Source organism: Chrysochloris asiatica, unplaced genomic scaffold, assembly GCF_000296735.1.
Source record: "Chrysochloris asiatica unplaced genomic scaffold, ChrAsi1.0 scaffold00082, whole genome shotgun sequence".
NCBI classification, from domain to species: domain Eukaryota; kingdom Metazoa; phylum Chordata; class Mammalia; order Afrosoricida; family Chrysochloridae; genus Chrysochloris; species Chrysochloris asiatica.
The window spans coordinates 6,686,413-6,703,058 of record NW_006408600.1 but is presented as its reverse complement, the minus strand read 5'-3'; the positions used below and the strand labels follow the sequence as shown (position 1 = coordinate 6,703,058).

The following is a 16,646-nucleotide window of genomic DNA, read 5'->3' as shown; positions in this document are numbered from 1 at the left end:
GTCTGTTCCACAATCTACTTCTGGCCTTGTTTTGATTGATGATATGGAGTTTTTCCATTGTGTCTTTCTGCAGATGTAGTCAATTTGATTTCTATGTATTCCATATGGCGAGGTTCATGTGCATAGTTGTCTTTTATGCTGTCTAAAGAAGGTATTTGAAATGAACAAATCATTGATTTTACAGAATACTATCATGTGATCTTCAGCATCATTTCTATCACCAAGGCCATATTTTCCAACTACTGATCCTTCCTCATTGCTCCTAACCTTTTCATTCCTTTCACCACTAATATTCAATATATCTTAATTGCATGTTTGATCAATTTCAGATTGAAGAAGTTGGTAGAATTCTTCTATTTCATCCTCACTGCCTTTGGTGCTTGGTGCACAAAATTGAATAATAGTGGTATTAACTGGTCTTCCTTGTAGGATATTATCCTATCACAGACAGTGTTGTACTTCTGACTGATCTGGATATGTTCCTTTTTGACAATGAATGCAACAGCATTCCTCTTCAATTTGTCATTTCCTGCATAGTAAACTATGTGGTTGTCAGATTCAAAATGGCCAATATCAGTCCATTTCAGCTCACTAATGCCTAAGATATTGATGTTTATGCTTTCCATTTCATTTTTGACTACTTACAATTTTCCTGGTTTCATACTTCATACATTCCATGTCCTGATTTTCAATGGATATTTACAGTTTTTTCTCTTCATTTTGAGTTGTGCTCCATAAGCAAAGGGAGGTCCCATGGGCTTTATTCCCATGGACTTTACTTCATTCACATCATCACGGTCAACTCTACTTTGAGGACAGAGCTCTTCCCCAGTTGCATTCTGAGTGCCTTCCAACCTGAAGGGCTCATTTTCAAGCACTATATCTGACAGTGTTTCTCTGCTATTCATAAGGTTTTCAATGACTAAATATTTGGAAGTACCCTGCTGGTATTTAAAATACCAGTGGCATAGCTTCCAGAATCAAAGCAACCCACAAGTTTCCACAGCACAACAAACTGACAGACAAGTAATGGCATGTAATGATTACAGTCCTGAAAATCTTATGCAGGTTTGTTTCACTTCTGTCATATGGAATATTTTCAGATGAAACAACAAAGTCAAAATTATAGTCATGCAAGGTATTTAAATTAATTGGAACAAAAGGAAGTGAAAACTTACTAGAAAAAAGTAGGTTACAAGTTATTCTCATGGTAGACATTAAATGTGAGAGTGAGGTTAAGCAATGGGGTACTATAGGTTTTAGTGCAAGGAAACCGAAACACAAAATCCATTGCCCATGAAGTAAATACCAGTTCAGGGTGACCCCACATGTTACAGATGAAAACCAACTTCCACAGGATTTCTTGGCTGTACTCTTTATGTAAGTAGATTACTAGACTTTTTTTTTTCAGAGTGTTCCTGGGTGGGTGTAATTCATCAACCTGCCAGTTAGTCGCCCAACTCATATTGTTTGTACTACCCAGATACCTGGTACAAGGAAAGAATGTATCTAAAACCTTGTTTATTGTTGTTAGGTTCCATCCATTGAGTCAGTTCTGATTCATGGGGTGTCTACATACAACAAAACAAACACTGGCCAGTTCTGCGCCATCCTCACAATTGTTTTTATGTTTGATTCCTTCATTGCGGCCACTGTATCAATCCATTTCTTTTTTGAAGGTCTTCACTTGTTTCACTAACCCTCTAACACATTTAGTAAAACCTCTCCTGTCAGTTGTATTAGGAAAATTGGAGAGAGGAAAGATAGAAATTGAGAAAACTTCATAGTCTACTATTGTAATCTCAATCCTTGGAAACCCTAGATAGCATTGCTATAAGTCAGAAGCGACTTGACAGCACTCAACAACAGTTGTAATCTATGGAGTACTGGTGTGGCATTGTCGGAAAAGCACTTGACCACAAGGTCTGTTTGAACTGCAAGGTTGGCAGTTCAAACTCACTAGCTGCTCCTCCAGAAACCCTAGACAGGGCTGCTATGAGTCAAAACTTGCTATGAGTCGAAAACAGCATTGTAATATATGGGGAATGCCATGTAGTAGTACTGAACAAAGGAGAAAATAAATAAGATAAATACATAAAAAAAGGAAAATACAAGTAACATAAGTTGTAGAGAGAATGAAGTCCTACATATCTTGCCTAAAATGACTGTATCTCTGTGTGTGCAGTTTTTGTTTTCTTTCATTCTATTTTTTTTTATTGTTTTGATAGAACTGGAATTTTATAGGATTGTAGTTCATCAACTTTGACAACACTATAAGAGTAGTTAACTTATTAAGTGGTTCTACTGGTGCATCAAAACATATAAGGCAAATAAGAATCAGTTCTCTTTGCAAATTATAAGTCAACATTACATAAAGGTCAAGGTTTCACAAGGATTTGTATGAATGCCATCATCATAAAATTATTCTTTCAAAAAATAAAATAAATGGATTATTGAAATGTATCAAATGTAAATCTTTTTATTTAGTTTAAACATTGTATTAATGACAGTTCATATCATATTGCCTTAAATATATGACATAAATAGTAGAAAATACATAGTCATTTCTAATTAAACTTAATTCAGAGAGAAATGATGTTTTTATAATGACCAAAGTTTAATAACGTGTCTCTATATACCCTTAATACATTAGCTTGCTTTATATGTTTAAATATTATTTATGCTATTTTTTTCCATGACTTGTGTTAGATGGTATTATAATTCTTATTGAAGTTAAAAGAAACATTTAAGAGCAGTTACAAGTTATTCATATTAGGACATCTGGCTTGTTTTCCCAGATCTGACATTAGGAAATATATAACCTTATGTTTCTTTTTTTTTTTTAACTTTCCATATAGAAATAGAAATTGAATAATTGAGGTCCTCATTGGTAGATGAGTTTATATATAGCACTGTAGGCATTTCTGAAATTATGTAGCCCAGTGGCTCCATATGATAAGCACTGGCCTAAGAACCACAAGGTCTGTAGTTTGAGTTTGCCTCTGCTCCACAGGAGAAAGATGAGGTTTTCTACTTCTGCAAAGATTGAAGTTGCCTTGGAAACTCTATACAGAATTTTTATGATTTGGAACCAACTCAAAGGCCACTTAAAAACAACAACAACAAGTATACGTAGAAAAAGTTTCTGTCAAAATTTGCAGGCTGCATTTGTCAAGAATGTTGTAGGTCTGCTTCTAGATCTCCTTCCATTCCTTTTACCATACACTCTGCCGCTTCATTTCATGACTGATCGATGCAGGAGAAAGAAAACCTAGATCCTTTACCCTCCTCAAAAAAACTCATGGCCACCAATTAATTTCTGACTTATTAATTTAGGTGGGAATAACTCTGGTCCTAACATACTTCAGAGCTCCCTTGTGAAATCTACCTAAAACAACAATCCATGGGACTTTGCCTGACATCACACCCTTGTTAGTTTCTTCCTTTCTTTGTCCCATGTCCCCTACTTCCTTACCAAATTCTCTGGTGAGCATTTTCTTAATAACGTATGTGAATTCTCTTCTCAGATTTATTCTGAGAAACCCAGTGTAAGATACCTTAAAGAGAAAAATGAACAAGTATAAAATGCACTTAAAAACATTTTACCACGTTGCCATTCAAGAGAGACATGAGGTGTGAGTAAAGGAAGACTGTTGAAGATATACACGAAAACCCCTAGATTCTAAAAGAAATTTTAGATATGTTCTTCTAAAAATATTTTCATGTTAAACTAAAGAACAGTTCAATATTATGTGATTCAATCATTTCTTAACAGTAATAACAGATGTTTACTGAATTTTTACCTATGATTGTCATTGATTTTGACTCTTTATATATTTCATGTAATTCAGTCTTCATAGCAATTCTATGATGAGGCATTTTATTTTGGAGATAAGCAGTAGAGTGTAGCTATGGAGTCTCAATAGATTAGTGATCTGAATCCACCCCAGAGCATCTGGGAAGAAAGATCTGGTGATCTACTTCAAAAAGTTCACAGTCATTGAAAACTCATGGAGTTGCCATGAGTCAAAATTAAGTCAACAACAGTTAGAAAGGGAAAGAGTGTGGCTGTGAGATCACACAACTTACAAATACTGTAGCTGAACCAGGATTCAAACTCAAGTCTAATCACTCTATTGTAAGAGGGCCTGAAATATAGTACAGGACTGGGCTCATTGACTTAGATGTATCCAATGAGTTTCATCAAAGAACTTTCTCTTTGCATATACATGTCATACTATCCAAGTACTTCCAAGAGTTAAAAAATAAGATATCTCAAATCATATTTTAAGAGTCCCAAGATTTTTTTCTGATTCAATTTATGTCATGGGAATGCCCAATAAGAGGAATATCAACAACTTACTAGTCCAGTTAGTGCAGACAAGACAACAGTAAGTCATTATGAAAGCTGTGAGTCTGAACAGGGCTATTATGCTCAATACTTTGTGGTCCATACATAACTCCTTAGATTGTCTAGATAATACCCCTGACCAATGATTTTCTGTGCTGGTCATTACTGACTTCTGAAAACTGATTAACCTATTAGATTCTATTTACAGAATGTTATTTTGGAGCACATTCAGTTGTAATGTTTTATTTTCTTATCTGTAACAAATGTGAGGGAAATCAAGAATGTCTACACCAGGGTGGAACAAGAAGCTGGAACCATTTTACTCTTTGCGGTTAGACACAAGCTATAATTCATATCAATCTTTGACACTGAAAGCAGTATAATTCAAATGGAGGAATTATGTGTGTCTAGCCTTACAAAATAAAAATCCTTCATCTCGTGAGTTCTTCCTTTTACCCTACAGAAGAAAATGCTTTCATTCATGGAATAGCTCTGTACTTGATGCACTATTCTGAATATCTGTCATGTGTCTTACCTCAGCGGTTACTTGGGAGACAAGAATCAATTTAAGAATAGAGGTTAATGAAATTGAGTAAATGATTTATTGAAGGAATACTGAATTGATTGTATTCCTATATTATTTGGAGGACATCCGAAATGATTCATTTCCAACTGTTGCTAGAGTCATGGAAAGTAACTGGATACAAAAAGGAAAAATGTAATTATCCCATTTCCTACATATTTATTTGGATTATTTTGGTTGCAAGTGGCAGAAACCCCAAAACATTGGCTTCTACAGGGGGGCCAAATTACTACTCTCTCCATCCCTCCACCTACTTCCTTCTGTGTTGGCACCATCTTCAGGAGGACAAACCACTGCAAGTGGTAAGATGGCTGTCAACAGCTCTCAGCTGACATTCTACCCTCTTAGCAACACCAACTTTCTCCTTATAATTCCAATCAATGTCGCAAGACTAGATCTCACTGACATATCTTTATTATTGTATGAGAGGTATCGTGTCTTTGTTGTTGTTGTTGTTGTTGTTAGGTGTCATTGAGTTGATACTGACTCATAGTGACCTTATGCACAACAGAACAAAACATTGTCTGGTCCTGCACCAACCTCACAATCATCATTACCCTTGAGCCATTGTTACTGCTACTGTGACAATCAATCTCATGGAGTGTCTTCCTCTTTTTTGCTGACCCTTCACCTGCCAAGCATGATGTCCCTCTTCAGGGACTGGTCCCTCCTAATGATATGCCCAGTAATATATGAGAGGCGAAGTCTGGCCATCCTGGTTTCTAAGGAGTATTCTGGCTGTACTTCCTTCAACACAGCTTTTTTATTCTTTTGGTGGTCCATGGTACTTTTAATATTCTCCTCCAACACTAGAACTCAAATGCATAAATTCTGTACATAGACCAAGAGGCAGTTGTTTGAACTGAACAAGAGAACACTAAATGGTTTAAAATTAGAAAACGTGTGAGCCAAGGTTGTATTCTTTTATCATACATATTCAATATGTATGCTGAGCAAATAATTTGAGAAGATGAATTATATGAAGAAAACCATGGCATCAGGGGTGGAGGAAGACTCATTAACAACCTGAGATATGCAGATGATACAACCTTGTTTGCTAAAAGTGAAGAGGGCTTAAAATACTTACTGACGAAAATCAAAGACCACAACCTTTGGTATGGGTTGCACCTCAATAAAAGGAAACAAAAATCTTCACTTCACTAGAAGAATTGATGCATTGAGTTATGGTGTTGGAGGAAATATGAAAAGTATCCTACTTTAGGTTGGTATTTGAAATGAACAAATCATTGATTTTGAGGAGGAGAATATTGAACAAACACATCTGTGTTGAAAGAAGTGTAGCCAGAGCGCTCTTTGAAGGCCAGGATGGCCGAACTTCATCTCTCATACATCGGATATATTGTCAGGAGGGACCAGTCGCTGGAGAAGGATATCATGTTTGGTAAGGTGGAGTGTCAGAGAAAAAGAGGAAGAGCCCCAGAGAGATGGATTGGCAAAGTGGTAGCATCAATGGGCTCAAGCGTGGCAACGATCATGAACTTGGCCCAGGATCTGGCAGTGTTTAGTTCTGCTGTGCATAAAGTCTCTATGAGTCAGTACCTTACTCTATGGCACCTAAAACAACAATCTTAGGTTGAGTTTACTAGAGAGGCAAAAACAGTGAAGCTTATTTATGTATATATAAACTGTGAGATCAGCAGTGGACTGTGAACCACAAGGTTAGCAGTTCAAACCCACCAACTGCTCATTGGAAACCCTATATAGGGTCGCTTTGAGTTGGAACCTACTTGGCAGCACTTAACAACAAGAAATGAAGGAAATGGCTCACATATTTGTGTTGTTGTATATTGTTGTTGTATGGTGCTGTCAAATCGGTTTCAACTCATAGTGACCTTGTGCACATCAGAACAAAACACTGCCCAGCCCTGCGCCATCCTCACCATTGTCATGTTTGAGACCATTGTTGCTGCCACTATTTGAATCCATATTCTTGGAAGTCTCCCTATTTTCACTGACACTTTACCAGGTATGATGCTCTTCTCCAGGGACTGGTCCTTACTGACAACATGTCCAAAGGAGGAGAAATAAAATATTGCCATCCTGGCTTCTAAGGAACATTCTAGTTGTATTTCTTCCATTACAGATTTGCTTGTTCTTGTGGAAGTCCACAGTACTTTAAATATTCTTCTCCCATACATAATTCAAATGGATCGACTATTCTCCAATTTTCTATATTTGTTGTCAAACTTTCACATGTATATGAAGCAATTAAAAAAAACATGGGCTGGGTCAGCATACCTTATTCCTAAAACCAACATTTTTGTTCTTGAACACTTTAAAGAGGTCTTGTGAAGCAGATTTGCCTAATGCAATACGTCACATGAGTTCTTGAATGCTGCTTCCATGAGTGTTGATGGCTGATCCAAGCAAAATGAAGTCTTTGACAACTTCAATCTTTTACCCATTTATCGTGATGTTATTTATTGATCCAGTGGTGAGGATTTTTGTTTTCTTTGTACTAAAGTGCAATCCATACTGAAGGCTATAGTTTTTGATCTTCATAAGTACTTTACATTTTCTTGGCTTCCAGCATATCACAGGTTGCTAATGAGTATTCTTCCAATCCTGATGCTACATTCGTCTTCATATAATCCAGCTTCTCAGATTATTTGCTCAGCATACAGATTGAATAAATATGGAGAAAGTATTAAACTCTGGCACACCATTCCTGATGTTAAACCATTCAACGTCCCCTTGTTCTGTTCAAACATCTGTCTTTTGGTTAATGTATAGGTTCCTCAGGAGCACAATTAAGTGTTCTAGAATACCCATTATTCACAATGTTATCCATAGTTTATCATGGTTCACACAGTCTAATGCCTTTGCATTGTCAATAAAGCACAAGTAAACATCTTTTGGGTATCCTTTGCTTTCAGCCTACATCCATTTAACCTCAGCAACGATATCCCTCATTCTGTCGCAGAACACTTCTTTAAAGATTCTTTCTCTGCCAAGTAAGAAATACAAAACAAGAGGACAGGCTTATCATGCAAGCAAGGAATTTATTAGTAGGAGTGAAATTAACTTGACAAGGGAACACCTTGTGGGCTCTGAAGCGACGTAACACACATGTATCTCTTGGGCAAGTTTTAAACTGGACAGTTATACTCTTTGCTATGATAATGAAGAAATGGGAGAACAAAGAAATATGGAAGTTCTTCCTGGGATTTGTCCAGTTGGGAGGGGTTATGGTAAATAGATGAGTGTGCAACCTTTTTGCAAGATGGAGTCCATTGTAAAAGGTTCTAGGTTGCTGATCATAACTCATTATGGGACATATTTGACAGGGTCTCCTGCTGGAAGGTTACATCTTGGTCAGTGTTAGAGATTCTATCATGCTCTGGCCCCTTTAGTCCCTTTAGTTCTGATTCAACTTTGCTCTGGCCCCTTTAGTTCCTGAAAGACAATTTTAAGAAGTTTTCCATGAAAGTAAATGACAAATTCATAGCATTCCAGGATGTGCATGAGGCTGCTAAGGGTGTGGGTGAGACACAAGTTCTGCAATTTGAGTTGTTCTTCCTTCTAAACTGGCAGTAGATCTTTGGTTATGCAGCTACAAAGTGGTTCTTTTGCAAATTCTTTTTAAGCCTAACTATGCTTAATCCCTTGAATTTGTAGCCTTCCTCAGTTCTGTGTACTCTTCTAAATCTGACTTGACTTTCCAACAATAGCCTGACAGTGTAATACTGCAATAATTTTAAAATTTTCTTTAACAAAATCTTTGTGGAAATGGAAGTTGTATGGTGTGGAGTCAGTTCCAACTCATGGTGACCCTGTGTAGGGTTTCCAAGCCTGTAAATTTTTATAGGAACAGAAAGCCTCATCTTTCTCCCATGGAGCAACTGGTAGTTTCGAACTGCTGACCTTGAAGCGAGCAGCCCAACTCGTAACCACTACGCTACCAAAGTTCCTTAAGTGTAAGGGAACAGAAACTCTCATCTTTCATTCACTGCCCCTGGAAGTTTCAAACTGCTGACTTTGAGATTCGCAGCCTGACTTGCAACTACTACCAGAGCTTCTCAAAATCTTTGTAGAGGTAGGCAAATCCCAAACTGATGGGTCAGATGGAGGCTTCTGATTCTTGTAGCTGCAAGGGCTGAAGAATCCAAGATGATAGGCAGGTCAGGTAAGTACAATGGCAGGCTGTTGCTGACTACCAGGATCCACAGACAATAGAGTGGGGTACTAGCTGAAATCCAAATAGCTGGAGGTAGGATGATTAGCCAGATTTAGAATTCAGATCCAACAAAAACCCCAATAAGCTTTTCCCAAGTAGCCAATATATTGGAAGCAGGCCATACCCCAGAGAAAATTCCTTTCAGTTGATTGGCTGTCCACATTAGATTTCATCATTGAGTTCCTTACATTATATGACTTCTCATCATGAGTGATTATCACGTCTTAAAGGCTAAACCACTGAGAATCCTGACCCAGTCAAATTGACACTTAACTTATCACATAATTATAATCCTTGAACCAATAGAGGAATTAACATTGCCTGAACTATATGAATATGAGTAATTCATACAAGAAAGTCAGAGTGCTGTTTCCAAAAGAAAGAGTATGGGGGAAATGTTGTTGGTGTTGGTATTGTTAGGTGCCATTGAGTCGGTACTGACCCATAGTGAGTTTATGCACAGCAGAAAGAAACACTACCCGATCCTGGGACAACCTCACAATTGTTGCCATGCTTGACCCATTGATGCTGCCACTATGCCAATCCATCTCACTGGGGATCTTCCTCTTTTTCTCTGACCCTCCACCTTAACAAACATGATATTCTTCTCCAGCAACTGGTCCCTTCTGACAATATGTCCAAAGTATGAGAGATGAAGTTTGGCCATACTGGCCTCCAAGGAGCACACTGGCTGCATTTCTTCCAACACAGATCTGTTGGTTTGTTGTTTTTTATTGGCAGCCTATGGTACTTTCAAAAGAGCTCTGGTAGCGTAGTGATTACAAATCAGGCTGTGAACCACAAGGTCAGCAGTTCAAAACTACCAGCTGTTTCACAGGAGAAAGATGAGGCATTCTGCTCCCATAAAGATTTACAGCCTTGGAAACCCTGTACAGGGTTGCTATGAGTCGGAACTGATTCCATGGCACACAGCCACCATGGTACTTTCAATATTCTCCTCCAACACCAAAAGCATCAATTCTTCTATGGTCTTCCTTATTCACTGTCCAGCTTTCGCATGCATATGAGGTTACTGAAAATACCATGGCTTGGGTCAAGTGCACCTTAGTCCTCAAGCTGACATGTTTTCTCTTCAACACTTTAAAAAGGTCTTGTGCAGCAGATTTGCCTAATGCAATATGTTGTTTGATTTCTTGACTGCTGCTTCCATGAATGTTGATAGTTGATCCAAGAAGAATGAAGTCCATGGGGAAATAAAAAAAAAAAAAAAAAAAAAAAAAACACCAAAAAACAGTTGGCCATTACTCTTTGACTCACTATTTTCACTAATCCATTCGTTTTCTTTAAAACGAACAAACTGATTTTTACTTAATAACGATAAAATCTCTGAGTCCTCTGCTTTTAAATCATATAGATTCTTTGTCTTTATGTTAATTGGCCCATATTGTTGTTCGTACAGTTGGCCCCTGACTCATGGCAAACCCATGAGTTGTTTAGTGGACTTGGTCCCTGACTCATGGCAAACTCATGCACAATAAAATGACATGGTGTTCAACAAAACTAAATGCTGCATTGTCCTGTGTCATTTTAGCATGGGGATGATACAGGACCAAGCAGCAATTAGGTTTTTTATTGTTGTTGTTGAGTTTCACATTAATTGATATTTTATTTGCTTAAAACATAAACAACATTGTCAGTTTGAGAAGAAATGCACTGTGATATATAGATTGATCTTGCCATTTAAATTCTAGGGTTTTTTTCATCTCTCTTTTTTTTTTTCCTCAGTGATAGGAGTAGGAAGGGACACACACTTGGTAAAGTTTATCCATGAAACAGAACATGTACACATATATTTTTAAAACATGAACAAATCATTAGAGAATGAGATCTGAAATCAAGAGTGATTTCAGTTTTGGCGGCCCCTGCATTTTTTTTTTTTTTTTTTTTTTTTTTTGCCTTTTTTAAGATGCAAGCTTCTTAAAGACTGCAGCAGGATAAAGGATCACTGGCTCTTATCTCATAAATAAAAAGTGGTTAATAAAAATGAAAACTTGCCCCCACCCTTTTGCAACAAGGCCTGGAAAGCCTCTCCCAAGATAAAAATATGAATACTTTATGTAACAACTCAGAATTCATCTTCACTTCCTACCTGCCTCTCATCAGTGGAAGCTTAAATTTATGATTTTAAAATAGACATAGAAGCTCAGGTATATAGGTTATAAAAGCTTATATTAGAGGACAATTGTGAATTGTGTTTGTTTGTTTGTTTTTTTAAGTACAGGCAGGGAAATAAATAATCCTTTTTAATTAAAACCTTGCTGCATGTTCTGATTACTGTTCAACTTGTTATTATTTATCAATAAGCAAAATATTTATAGTGTTCCTGTTAAATCTTATTGCTTCACCACTGTGGTATGTCTTCCATTAAAATAAAGATGTGGAGCAGTCAATCTGGTGCTTCATGCGGCATGGCTTTCATGGAGACTGGGGTGGGGTGGGAGAGTGGGTGGCAAAGAGAAGACGACATTCAAAAAGTAACTTACACATACAATGGTTTTCTTTAAAAAAAAAAAAAAGACAGAGAGAGAAAAAAAAAATGTTATCTTCAACAAATGGAAACAAGCATTCAAAGCTCATCTTTCAAGCCATAGCCAAACCATGTTCTATCTTAAGGAGGTCCTCTTTCTTTGTTAATAAAATCTTTCCCCAAACCATCATCACTTTTAATCATCCCCAGACTGGGCTTCATCTTCAGACACTTCATCCCCAGATTTTTCTGGTGGAGGGCTGGCAGATGTTTTCTTTTCTGGAGGGCATTCTTGTTCATCCTCTTCTTTGGGGGTCTTTTCCTTTGATGCTTTTGAAGTGGTTGGACAACCCACTTTCCCTTTGCCTTTCACTGGACTTAGCATCACTGTTGCCTTTAGGCTGGGTTTGGGGATTTTATTTTATTTTCATTCAGGTTTGGATTTCTTAGCCGTATTTTTGTTTTTCTCTTTTTGAACTGCATACTCACTGTCGTCATTGTCTTCATTAGGAAGTCTTCATCACTGCAAGAATCTTTTTCTTGGAATGGTGCCTCCTCGTCCTCCTCTTCTTGTTCTTTCTCACTACCCACATCTTCCATAAACATTTCTCTCTGCTTAGAAGCTGCTTTAGAAGCTGCCTGTCATTGCTGGCATACATTTTTATGATCTTCTTTTTCATCTTCATTATTATCTGCTGAGTGAGAGTCATCCTTCTTGGTTTTCACAGCTTTTTCTTCTGAGTCCTCACTTTCTTTCTGTGAATTCTTTCCAGACTGCCTCTTATTTTTAGCTTTTAGACGAGATGATCACATTTTCTTAGCTGGATGACCCGAATCTCTTCCATAATCTTCATCAGCATCATCAGATTCCTGAACTATGAATAATCAATGACCTTCATATTTCTGACAGGCTGAGACATGTTCGGTATTGAAACAGGACCCTGTCGAGAAGCCAAAAACCAGGACCCCACCCCCAGCTGCTGGTTTCTCAAACTCTACCACTCCTTGTTTCAGGGACCTTGATCAGATGAGCACATCCCCACCCCACCCCCATCTCTCCAAAATGCAGCATTTAGTTTTGTTGAGCAACATTTGTTGAGGTTTGTTGAGTAGCTTTTATTAAAGATTCGACTGTTATGATCCAGAGAATTTTCATTGGCTGATTTTCAGAATTAGATCACAAGGCATTTCTTCCTAGCCAGTTTGACTCTGGAGGAACCACTAAAATCTATTTTGAATCCTAGCCACATACAAGCCTTAAGTGTCAGACAGGTGGTAGCTGCACATGAAGTGCAATGGCCAGGAAGTGAACCCTTGTCTCCTGAATGAAAGGCAAAAATTCTATCACTGAGCTACTGATAGTCCCTTAATAACTATGCATTGTTGTTGTTGTTGTCAGGTGGCATCAAGTCGGAACTGACTCATAGTGACCCCATGCAGAACAAAATAATGTCCGTTCCTGGGCAAACCTCACTACCGCTGCCACACTTGAGTCCATCAATGATGCCACCTGGCCAATCCATCTCGTTAGGGGTCTTCCTCTTTTTCTCTGACCTTCCACCTTACCCAGCATGACATCCTTCTCCAGCGATTGTTTCCTCCGGACAATATGTCCAAAGTATGAGAGACGAAGCTTAGCCATCCTGGCCTCCAAGGAGCACTCTGGCTGCACTTCTTCCAAAACAGATCTATTGGTTCTTTTGGCAGCCCATGGCACTTTCAGTATTCTCCTCCAACACCACAACTCAAAGGCATCAATTCTTCCACGATCTTCCTTATTCACTGTCCAGCTTTCGCATCCATATGAGGTTATTGAAAACACCATGGCCTGGGTCAGGTGCACCTTAGTCCTTGAGCTGACATCCCTGCTCTTCAACACTTTAAAAAGTTCCTGTGCAGCATCAGGATTGTATCAAGATTGACATAGAAATTTAAAGAGACAGTATAGACATAAAACCAAACGGCCACCACTCGTCTGTCTGTCGTGCTGTGGTGGTTTGAGTTGCTGTGATTCTGAGGGCTATGCCACCGGTGTTTTAAATAACCAGCAGGGTCACCCATGGTGGACAGGTTTCAGATGAGCTACAAAACAAAGACAGACAGGAAGAAAGAGTGACAAACTACTTCCGAATCGGTAGTCACTGAAAACTCTATGAGTAGCAGAGAAACTATGCATTAAAATATAGTAAATGTATCTTTATATCTTTTATCACTCCAACAAGCTTCAAAAATATCTCAGTATCTTTTACTTATTAAAAAAAAAGTATCACTTAATAAAAATTGGTCGGCAACAATGATGTCAACAATAATACCAGTTTTGCAAGAAAATTGTCTCAAATTTAGAGATATTGATAAGACAGGATAAGGATCCCATTTGTACAAACTATTTGAGAACACTAGAGGTTGAATAAGGAAGACAGTAAAAGAACCAATGTATTTGAGTTATGGTGCTGGTGAAGAATGTTAGTTATTCTTGGTAAAATAGAGGGTCAAAGATAAAGAGGAACACCTCGAATGAGATGGATTGGCACATCAGCAATGGTCTCAAGTTCAACAACGATTATGAGGCTGGCATAGGAGCCCACTGCTGCTGCCACTGTGCCAACTATCTCATTGGGATTCTTTCTCATTTTTTCTAACCCTCTAAGTTACCTAGCATGATGTCCTTTTCTAGTGATTAATCCTTCCCAATAATGTGTTCAATGTATGAGAGACAAAGTCTCACCATCCTGGCTTCCAAGGATCATTCTGGCTGTACTTCTTCCAATACAAATATATTTGTTCTTCTGGATGTCCATGGTGTTTTTAATATTCTCCTCCAACACCATATTTCAAATACATTGATTCTTCCATAGTTTTCATATTTATTGTATAACTTTCACATACCTATGAAGCTACTGAAAGTATCATGGCTTAGATCAGATACATTTCAGTCCAAAAACTGAAATTTTTGCTTTTGAACATATTTAAGAGGTTGGTGCAGTCATTTGCTTAACATAAAATATCATTTGATTTCCTGACTGCTGATTCCATTAGTGCTGACACTGAATCCAACCAAAATGGAAGTATTTGACAACTGCAATCTTTTCTCTATCTATCATGAAGTTACTAACTGTGAGTTTTGTTTTCTTTACACTGAGGTGCAACCCATACTGTGGTCTTTGATGTTTCAGCAAGCAAGGTTGTGTCATCTGCCTCTCATAGGTTGTTAAGATTCTTCCTCCAATCCTGATATCATGTTCTTCTTCATATAATCCAGTTTTTTGGATTATTTGCTCATCATACAGATTGAGTAAGTATGGTAAAAACATACAACCCTGGTGTACACCTTTCCTGATTTTAAACCATTCCATGTCCACTTGTTCTGTCTTGCCGCTTGGTCTATGTACAGGTTCCTCATGAGCACAGTGAAGTGCTAGAATACCCATTCTTCATAATGCTAATCATGTTATCCATAGCTTGTTATGATTCACACCATCAAAATCCTTTGCATAGTACAACAAAGTATAGATAAACATCTTTCTAGTATTCTTTGCTTTCAGCCAAGACCAAACTGATGTCAGCAACAGTATACCTCATTCCTCGTCATTGTCTAAATCTGGCTTGAACTTCTAGCAGTGCCTGGTCAGTCTACTGTTGCAGCCATTTTTTATGATCTTTAGAAAAATTTTACTTGCATGTGATATTAATCATATTGTCTGATGATTTCTGTATTCCATTAGTTCACTTGTCTTTGGAATGTGCACAAATATAGGTATCTTCCAATCAGCTAGCCATGTAGCTGCCTTTCAGATTTCTTGCAAGTGCCAAGTCCATGCATTAGATGTCTGACTCATGTAGCTGTAGGAAGAATGGAAGCTTCTGACTCATGTAGCTGTAGGCTAATGAATCAAGATTGACATGTCAAACAGCAGGCAGGCAGGTCTGGCAGATCAGACAGCAGACTGCTAATGACACTTAGCATTGGCAGGTAATAGAGCAGGCCACAGGCTTAAGTCCAAGCAACCAGAGATTGGAGGATGAGCCAGATGCAAGATGCAGACCCAGCAGAGAGCAAGCAAGCAAGGAGGCCACATCCCCAAGGAAATTTCCTTTCAACTTATTGGATGCTTATAATAGACATCACATAGAATTGATGGCATTATATCAGTTCTCATCATGAAGTATGTAATTACATCTCAAGTATCAAACCACTGAGATTCCTAGCCCAGTCAAGCTGATACAAAACCTTAACTTTCACTCAGTATGATCTCACTTTTATAAAAAGATAAAAATAGGTATTTTGATGCAGTGAATTACTTAGCATATTCTAGCCATAGTCTTTGTAATTCCCAGTAAATGACTGGGTTGTTGTTGCTGTTAAGTGCCATTGCATTGGTTCCAACTCATATTGGCCCTACATAGGTCTTCCGAGGAGTAGCTGGTGGATTTCAGCTGCCCAACTTGGGGTTAACAGTTCAGTGTTAATCCTACAGCACCACACCAAGAATGCAATATGACTGGGCGTTGTTGTTACATGCCGTCGAGTAGTTTCCAACTCATAGCAACCATATATAGGTTTTCCAAGGAGCAGCTAGCAAATTTGAACTCATGACCTTGTAATACAAACTGCCCTAGTAGTCCAGTGCCTTATCCCACAACACCACATATGATTGAGTGCTGTTGTTGCTGTTAAGTGCCTTCGAGTCAATTCTGACCCATAGCTACCCTGTATAGGATTTCCCAGGTTATAAATCTTTACAAAAGCAGAAAGCCCTGTGTTTCTCCCGTGGAACTGCTGGCAGTTTCAAACTGTTGACCTTGAGGTTAGAAGGCCAACTTGTAACCACTACACTACTAGTTGTTGCTGTTAAGTGCCATCAAGTCAATTCCGACCCATAGTGACCCTGTATAGGGTTTCTGAAGAGCAGCTGGTGGAATTGAACTGCCAACCTTTCCATTCAAACAACTTTGTAGTCTGGCACATTAACCTATAGCACCACACCAGGATTCCAGGGTATCTGTTGTTGTTGTTGTTGTTGTTGTT

General features: G+C 38.2%; 1 pseudogene; it reads right to left on the bottom strand.

Moving 5' to 3' along the window:
* Window positions 1–11,816: 11,816 nt before the first annotated feature.
* On the bottom strand, window positions 11,817–12,540 carry LOC102824471 (annotated as a pseudogene).
* Between the last annotated feature and the right edge of the window lie 4,106 nt (window positions 12,541–16,646).